We start from the raw sequence: 7,410 nt of genomic DNA, 5'->3' as shown, positions 1-7,410 counted from the left end.
CCACTTTTGAGGGACCAAAAGTAATGGGACAGATTAACAATCATAAATCAAACTTTCACTTTTTAATACTTGGTTGCAAATCCTTTGCAGTCAATTAAAGCCTGAAGTCTGGAACGCATAGACATCACCAGACGCTGGGTTTCATCCCTGGTGATGCTCTGCCAGGCCTCTACTGCAACTGTCTTCAGTTCCTGCTTGTTCTTGGGGCATTTTCCTTCAGTTTTGTCTTCAGCAAGTGAAATGCATGCTCAATCGGATTCAGGTCAGGTGACTGACTTGGCCATTGCATAACACTCCACTTCTTTCCCTTGAAAAACTCTTTGGTTGCTTTCGCGAGTACGCTTCTGGTCATTGTCCATCTGTACTGAAGCGCCGTCCAATGAGTTCTGAAGCATTTGGCTGAATATGAGCAGATAATATTGCCCGAAACACTTCAGAATTCATCCTGCTGCTTTTGTCAGCAGTCACATCGTCAATAAATACAAGAGAACCAGTTCCATTGGCAGCCATACATGCCGACGCCATGACACTACCACCACCATGCTTCACTGATGAGGTGGTATGCTTTGGATCATGAGCAGTTCCTTTCCTTCTCCATACTCTTCTCTTCCCATCACTCTGGTACAAGTTGATCTTTGTCTCATCTGTCCATAGGATGTTGTTCCAGAACTGTGAAGGCTTTTTTAGATGTTGTTTGCAAACTCTAATCTGGTCTTCCTGTTTTTGAGGCTCACCAATGGTTTACATCTTGTGGTGAACCCTCTGTATTCACTCTGGTGAAGTCTTCTCTTGATTGTTGACTTTGACACACATACACCTACCTCCTGGAGAGTGTTCCTGATCTGGCCAACTGTTGTGAAGGGTGTTTTCTTCACCTGGGAAAGAATTCTTCGGTCATCCACCACAGTTGTTTTCCGTGGTCTTCCGGGTCTTTTGGTGTTGCTGAGCTCACCGGTGTGTTCTTTCTTTTTAAGAATGTTCCAAACAGTTGATTTGGCCACACCTAATGTTTTTGCTATCTCTCTGATGGGTTTGTTTTGATTTTTCAGCCTAATGATGGCTTGCTTCACTGATAGTGACAGTTCTTTGGCTCTTATAGTGAGAGTTGACAGCAACAGATTCCAAATGCAAATAGCACACTTGAAATGAACTCTGGACCTTTTATCTGCTCCTTGTAAATGGGATAATGAGGGAATAACACACACCTGGCCATGGAACAGCTGAGTAGCCAATTGTCCCATTACTTTTGGTCCCTTAAAAGTGGGAGGCACATATACATACTGTAGTAATTCCTACACCGTTCACCTGATTTGGATGTAAATACCCTCAAATTAAAGCTGAAAGTCTGCAGTTAAAGCACATCTTGTTCGTTTCATTTCAAATCCATTGTGGTGGTGTATAGAGCCAAAAAGATTTGAATTGTGTCGATGTCCCAATATTTATGGACCTGACTGTATATTGTAAGTGACCTGCATGCAATTTGGAACAAAAGACAACTTTGTGATCTCTGGGATAGATCGTAAATACTGTAGGCACCAATGCTCTTTTTGGGAAACACAGCCCTGATCTTTCCCATTATACATTTTAAAATTAATTTCAATTTAAAAGGTAAAATTTTAGCACTTTCAAAATCAGTGATTATTCATGATTAATGATGTAAAATTATGTGATTCATCACGATTAAAACTTTTAATTGACCGACAGCACTAGTTGTAATAAAAAACACAAGATTGTGTCATATTCTTATAAACAGCATTGTTTTATACTATGCATATGTTCTGTGATTAATGAATACAATTGTAATTACATAAAAAAAAGATGTGTGAAAATATAGAAGCCGAACAAAAGCCAGCAAAACAGCTGAAACCTTACTGAATGTACATTTAAATCATTTACTTTCTTTAAACTTGCAGTCTATTTTCTCTAAAGAAAGCCCAGAGGCATACCCCAAGATATAAAACAACCTTTTTACTTCCGAACTGGCCTCCCTGATTGTTGTCTTTAGTTAATATAAAAGTAATTCTTGGTGATTAAATGATTGGTTAAAACTTTGCTTACTTTGATCCTTTTGTGATCCAGACAGTTGAGCCGTCTCTTCTGGGGATGCTGACTGAGATGGGTCGCTGCAATCCTCCTCATCACTTGACATATCATTAACGAGGGGTTCAAATTGTTCTAAAAGAAAGCATTGATGAATGAAAATATAATATCATCATAGCATCATACTTTCAAATGTAATTTTTTTTCTTACATTTTCTGTCAAAAAACTTGCATAGACAAAAATATTAGCATAGACATGCAAGCATGCTCATACCATTTGGGTCAATTTCAATCTCATCAAGCGTCTTTCCTTTGAAGTCTGAGAGTGTTCCCTTTTCCATTGCTAACAAGACCTTGCTCATCTTTGCCAGCTGCAGCGTCCCCTCCGGTAAGCGGTAATATTGTCTGTGGATTCTGATATCATGACCGAGGAAATCAGCCAATTGATCTGCTTCGTTCTCATCAAGGTTCAAGATTTTTGACATGGTTGCTATGTGTTTCCTCAGCTTAGTTGATGACAGTGCTTCTGGATTCTTTATGCCACATTCCTGAGCAGCTCTGTAAATGCACTCTCCTCCTCGGTATGCAGGCATTGCTCCTGATCTGGCAAACAGAAAAGGATTCTCAGCTGGGACTTCACAAACCTCACGTGTTTCAACAAGCAGCTCCATGGCAGAAACCATTGAAGGCTTGAGAAGCACAGGAACCTTTCTCCCTCGTTTACCACGGATCTCAACTCGGGTGAAGTGCAGACACAACTTTCTCTCGAACTCCGAAAGACAGATCGCTAGGTCTTCATGTAGCTCAGAAGAATCCCTGCTTTTAAAAGCTGCCAAAAGCATTCGTGATACCTCACCTTCTCTTCTTCTGTTGAACAGGATGACTTGCGTCAATGTGACCTTAGCAAGAGCTGAATAGCTTTTTGCCGATGGGCAGTTTCTGAGCTTGCTTAGGAACTGTTTGTGTTTCTTTCCAGATGTGCATGCAGAACTTTGACATCTTGAGTGAAAGGAATGATCTGAGGCGTGTTCCACTTGGCTTCTTTTAAAGTAGTTAAAGCACCAGCAGAAATGTATTCGTTCCATCTTGCCTGGTGTATTTTTCTGAAGTCTCGAGCACACTCAGCACGTTGATGGTCTCCGTACATCATGGCATTGCTCTCAACAATACTACAGATCTTGTTTAAAGAATGACCAAGTTTGAGAGCTAGAGAGGGAATGCGGTAGCAGTTTTTCTCTTCATCATAGCCAGATACAACTTTAACAGCTGAAATGACTTGTTTGAAATTTGCTGGAATGATGAAGTCCACCATAGATCTTAGCCGAGTAATCTTCCTTGCTTCAAGAAGAAGTCTGCCAACTTCTCTCATCTTCTGTCTGATGTAGTCATGTTTATTAACATCAGATCCCATCCTATTAAACATGTGCTCCCCCAGTTGCATGATGCAGCAGTCAGAGTGAACAACACGGAAACTTCATCATAGTTCATAATGGAAAGTATATTCTTTAAACCTTTGCTCACTTCTAAACCAACTGGAGTTTTCAGAGCGCAGAGTGATCGGACTCTTTTCCTGCCCTTGGATTCATCATCTTTAGGTTTCAGAGGACAGTTCTTTAAATGTTTCCAAAGGCTACGCTTGTTGTAAAGCCCTTGGCAGTAAACACAGTGAATGAAATCCTTGGCTTTTTTGCTCTCTTTTGGACGGTAGCAGGCAACCATCTCTCCATGTCCATTTCTTGCCACATCTGTGTTGTGGGCAAAGTTGCCCCTTTTTCTAAGGAGGTTTAACTGGATTCGCCTCTCTTTAGAATGTTTTGGAAACGCAACTGCCTTTGCAACGTCCACTTCATTGCGATGGACAGATTCAAGGTGTCTTGCCATTTTTGAAAAAGGCTTAGAGCAATAAAGACAATACTGCTTTCTTATATGACTTGCGATCCTGCACAGGTGATGGCATTGATTGAATAAAAGACCTATCTTCAGAAGAGGGGTCTGTCTCTTTGGTTTTGCATTGCACTTTAGCATTTGGTGATGGTGTTGTCACGCCTGTGTCTGATGAACTGCTTGTATCTTTATAGCTTTGTGAAAAAGGTGAAGTTGGATTTTTCAGAGAACTTTTGACCATACCTTTTCCAGAAGTCTTTTCATTAGCTTCATCTAAGCTACTTTCAACCATGCTATATCCAGAAGCACTATCATCTGATTCGTCTGAGCTGCTCTTGGGTACATAGTCAACATCGCTGTAGTCTGTAACATCTGAATCACTGAGGGCTTTCCATGAGTACTGAAAAAGAGAACAACACATGATGAAAATAAGGATGTACAATTTCAGTAAGTTTCAGTGCTCAAATAAGGGGAGTGAACTTTTAAATAAGATAAGGTGTTAGTAGTCTATGGGCATTATGTGGTTTCTGTAAATCTAATTAGCATTGTACTGTGGTTACTTAAGTGTAATGACAAGCAAGACACTCTTTCAGGTTATCATACAAGCATTAAAAATGCTGCATAGCATGTCACGTACCTCTCACATAATTTCTCTAATAATCTAAAATGCCCTTCTTTGGAGAGTAATATGTGATTGGAATTTGAGTGCACAAAAATTTTTATCAAATAATTATGGTTGGACATTTATGTAATAATAGTGACTTATCTTAATAGAGATATTAAGACTGGGTGGCCGTTTCATCTCCACGATATACTGTATATATTTATATAGAAATAAAGTGTCAACTGGTGGAGATTTTTTATATTGTTAATATCATTGTATGTAAATATCTAATGCTTCACCTGGTTGCACTGACAGACAAACATGCAGAAAGATGAACACACAAAATGCGGGACAGCATTGAATTTGATCATTCAGCAAGAGGAATGTATTTTTATATAAAAATGTGCCGTTTTCTCATGTTCTCACTAGGGCTGGTTTATAGGATGATTTAATTGTATATCGATGAATAGAGCTGGGTAGTTTCCAAATATTTTAAACAGTATCCCATTTACCATGATTTTAAAAACGTGCTAATCGAAAATTAAACAATTAAAATCATTTCGGATTTTAGAGACAGGCTGTGTCAATTTTCATTGCTCTGTTGATTGTCGACATGTTCTCTAAATAGAATCAGCGGATGACATCAACGGATGATCACTTTTGCACTGATATTCCTGGCCAAATTGAGAACAGATACTAAGGATGTCTGCATACTATTTACATGTCACAGCAAGCATTGTCCTACATAAAGACATTGGAGTAAGCCATGTGGATGAATCTGCTTGTTTTAGGTGCTTATGCCTCAAGTTGGCTGGAGTTTGTTTTGTGGAATATTTCTTACAGGACATTGGAGTGAGTTTGACTGCACAAAGAACTGAATAGATGCTTTGTGCAGGTTCCGCTAGCTGCTGGAGCTTGTTTTGTGCAGGCCCAGACCTTCAAGACAATTAAGTGGATGAATCTACACTTTTTTTGTGTGTTTATTCCGCTTATGGGCTGGAGTTTGTTTTATAGATGATCTTCTGATGTGTAATTCTGTTTAAAAAAATTGTGTGGAAGCACCGGACTTGAGCAATCTGATGGCAAGTTTGTCGCAGGGACTATCGTAGGCGTACATGGACTGTTTGAGTTTAGAGGGATGGACACCAATTGGTGATGTTGTGCGCAGGGTTAATGCACATGTTTTTCTTTTTTTTTGCTGGGGAAAGTTCGGGGTTGATTGTTGCACCAATGTGGAATGTGGTCTTTATAATTACATTTTTATCTAATTTCTCTACTATGTTAATGTCAAATACTAATATGAGTGGATTGTCACTCTTCACATGGAATGTGAATGGTTGGGACACCCCATAAAAAGAAGGAAGGTTATTTATTTTCTTAAAAACGTAAGAAATAGGATATAGTGTTTCTTAAAGAAACACAAGTTTTCTGCAGGAAGCTGAACATTTTGGGAAGATATGGGATGGACATGTTTTCTTTAGTGCTGGCTCGAGTAAGAGCAGGGGAGTCATTACATTGATAAGTAAACATCTACAATTCAAATGTCTCCAACGGATTAAAGTTAAATTAGAGTCATTATTTTTTTTTTTGAAATTCAGGGGCAAAGGTTGATTTTGGCTAATATTTCTGCACATAACAATGTGCATTATAACAATATAATGTTGGGAGGAGACTTTAATCTATTGATGGATTCAGTCCTTGATCATAGTAAAGGAAAAGTGTGTAAGTCCCCTAGAGCAACATCTACGCTTCAGAGGATGTGTACAAATCTTGGTCTTACAGATATTTGGAGACTTTTGAACCCATATGGTAGGGTCTATACATTTGAATCCATATGGTAGGGACTATACATCTTAGTCTCTGATCACACTCTGGTGAGTTTAAAGGTGTTGCCACATACAGAGAAAAAAAAAAAAAGAATATAGTTGGTGTTTTAATGTTTCCCTTTTGCAAAATTCTGAGTTCCAACTAATTTTAAAGTCCGAAATCATTGTTTATATGGAGTCCAACTGGTCCTCATTATCTTCTGTGGGCGTGGCTTGTAGACACTTAAGGCATTTCTTAGGGGTCGGATCATACAGTATGCCTCATTCATCAAAAAATCCAAAGCATGAGAACTCGTGGAGTTGGAGGGAATATTAAAAGTGCCGAGGCAGAGCTGAAGCGCCAAATGTCGTCTGATGGCCTCAGAGAATTGACCCGATTGAAATACAGATATAATACTATTTTGTCATACTTTGAGTCGGGGGACAAAGCAGGGAAGCTTTTGGCTAGATATATAAAGGAAAGAGTCTTTTCTACCATTCCCTCAATTAAATCTGCTGCTGGTGAAATATTTACCATTGATATTAATAATACTTTTAAAGAAATCTATCTTGATCTTTATAGTTCCATGTTTTCGATCTACTGATGAAGATATTAGAAATTTTGTGGAACCATTAGATCTCCCTAAACTGTTGACTGAGCAAACATTTTTTATTGATTCTGGAGATAAACTTGGAGGAGCTTGGCGAGGTAATTAAGCCCTTACCTACAGGCAAGGCTCTGGGGTCTAAATTCTATTTAACTGGTCTAAATCTGAAACTTTGGCTCTGACAGCATACTGCCCGTAAACAGCTTTTCATCTGACATCTTTCAGTGGCCCAAACAGGGCATTTAGTATTTGGGTATTTTATTCCCAGCAAATTTATGTGATTCAGTTAATTCAGAGTTAATTTTGACCATTTAAAAAAAAATTTGAGGGATGTGGGCAGGTGGGGTATGTTGGTTAATTGTATATGTTTTTAAGTCATCAAGTATTTTATTTGGACTGTTTGTTTATATGCGTGTCTGTTGTTATTTTATGTTTGACCACTGGAATGTATGTGTGGTTGCAGGTGGTG

Source organism: Xyrauchen texanus, unplaced genomic scaffold, assembly GCF_025860055.1.
Source record: "Xyrauchen texanus isolate HMW12.3.18 unplaced genomic scaffold, RBS_HiC_50CHRs HiC_scaffold_739, whole genome shotgun sequence".
NCBI lineage: Eukaryota > Metazoa > Chordata > Actinopteri > Cypriniformes > Catostomidae > Xyrauchen > Xyrauchen texanus.
Note: the sequence above shows the minus strand (reverse complement) of the source record.